The sequence below is a fragment of the Osmerus eperlanus genome, chromosome 5 (assembly GCF_963692335.1).
Source record: "Osmerus eperlanus chromosome 5, fOsmEpe2.1, whole genome shotgun sequence".
NCBI lineage: Eukaryota > Metazoa > Chordata > Actinopteri > Osmeriformes > Osmeridae > Osmerus > Osmerus eperlanus.
In genome coordinates, this window is record NC_085022.1 from 12,689,854 (window position 1) to 12,691,956 (window position 2,103).

General features: G+C 41.6%; 1 long non-coding RNA gene across 2 annotated transcripts; it reads left to right on the forward strand.

The window, feature by feature from the left end:
• The first annotated feature begins 431 nt into the window (after nucleotides 1-431).
• Nucleotides 432-1,875, forward strand: LOC134020521 (uncharacterized). Of its 2 annotated transcripts, XR_009930414.1 has the most exons (5): nucleotides 432-646; nucleotides 749-828; nucleotides 916-1,137; nucleotides 1,235-1,589; nucleotides 1,700-1,875. It is a non-coding gene; the product is annotated as an uncharacterized LOC134020521 (long non-coding RNA). The 2 variants fall into 2 exon arrangements; XR_009930413.1 differs by lacking the exon at nucleotides 432-646 and having other exon boundaries at nucleotides 739-828; nucleotides 1,700-1,874.
• The last annotated feature ends 228 nt before the right edge of the window (nucleotides 1,876-2,103 follow it).

Sequence of the window (2,103 nt, forward strand, 5' to 3'; positions counted from 1 at the left end):
CTGTAGGGAGAAGTTGAATTATTATTTTTTGTCTCGTTCCAGTGATTGGCACACCTGGGTGATGGCGTCAGATATTTTTTGTCATTTAGCACACGCCAGATGCCTTATATGCGTTATAATGTTAGATGTATTTCCACTCACATACCCCACAACCAGCAACCTGGTATCACACCAAAGCGTGTAATAGTCACGTTGGTCCACTAGGGAAAGGGTGTGAGTGTCACGTTTTGTGACACTCACACAGTGAGATGTAGAAACTGCAGGACATTCTTACATCAGCAGAAGTTCAAAGTGCAAGTGAGGCGCCCTCAACGTCCACATCATGGAGCTTGCGCAAATCAGCAGCCCAAGAGGAGTGGCGGAAAGCAAGGTCTTGTCACCTTAGCTCCTTGCTGTCCTGCAATGTGGTTCCAGAGAGAAACTGCATCCACTGCACATATTCTGCCATCATTCGCTGCAAAGACTGCATGCCAGAGGAGTGGCTGTGTATGGATTGCGACATCCGCATCCATGTAAAACTCGCACTCCATATCAGGGAGTTCTGCATCGATGTGATTTACAAGCCCATTGACCCAACAGAGTGCTGTATGCAAAAAGATGGAAGATACACACTGTTCAAACAAGGTAGAAATTTGTCTGTTCTTCAGTCTATAATTTATGTTTATTTTTCTTAAATTACAATCTGAATTTGACATTTAAGTTTCCTCACTAATAATTGAACTTCTCACCTCAGTACGTCTACTGAGAGACCTGTCCAGTTGTGCACTTGTGGCCCTGCAAACATTGCAGAATTAGCTGGCAGAGCAATAATTCTGGTTTGCATAAATGGTATGAAGAATTACTTTATATTTTAATTTGTTATTGTCTCGTGTGTAGCAAATAACCAAGCATTTAATTGACTTATTTTTGATTCAGGTCGCTTTGATTTGCACTTGCCACACTTGCTGTCTGGCACAGTGGACACCTGACAGGAGTGACCTCATTCGATGTGGGTATTGGCCAGCATCCGTAAATGCTGACACATTGTTTGCTGTGGACGTCTTCAGCACCTTTGAAGAGATGAAAACTGTGGCACCCAGTTTGTCGAGACAAGGGTTTTTGCATATGTTGGAGAGGAGGACATGTCACTATGGAAGGGTAAGATTGGTGTGTGGATCACAGTTTCCTTAATTAGAGATAGGAGAATATTAGTGTAGCTATTTTATTTTTTACTAATCAACTTGCAAATGTACAGGCTGGGAAAATACATGGAGACGTATTCCAAAGGAGTTTCATGGAGTACACATTCTGCCAGTATCAATGTGAGAAAATGGCCAGTGTAGAGCACTTCACCTGCCCGGCATGTACACCCAACATGCTTGCTGTCTGTACAAATGGCAACAGGAAACAGTACCGATTTCGACAGTCAAAGGTTTTTTTTTTTTATATACTTTGTAAAATGAAATAAACAAATCATGTCTGAAGCTAAACATACTATTTTTTTTCTTATTCCATTAAGGTCAGAGGAACCATATTTTGATGGCACCTTCATTGCTAAAGACACTGATGTGCACCAATTTGTTGAGGATATCAGGAGTAACATGAAAAGTGTTAGTCAAATATACTGTATATCATGATGCATCCTTGCTTTGTGTGGCCAAACATGTATTATTTTTCCATTACTAAATTCTTATTTTATTGTACTTATTTTGCCATCCAGAATACTGGCAGAGGAACCTGTGGAGACAGTCAGTGGTCTGCTGCACGTGAGACTGCCAGATGAGCAAACAAACTGGATGAAGAGGGCCTTGAGGTGGCTGTTTGCACACACGGAGTGCTACTCAAAGCCCTCAACATGTACAGGGGGGAAATATTTGCATATCCACTGTTCCTGCAGAAAGAGCTTCAGGCAGCCACCAATGGGCAGTTCTATTGCACAGACATAGCGTGCAAGTATTGGCCCTACCTTGAGAAAATGGCAGTCTCCATGTGATGAGGCCATTCCTTTCTGTAATGCATGCCAAGGCCCATTCAACCAAGTGTGAGGTACAACATATTATTTATAATGCCATTTGAAATATATTTTTTATAACTTATAATTAGTGCTGTCAGTTTTAACGGCGT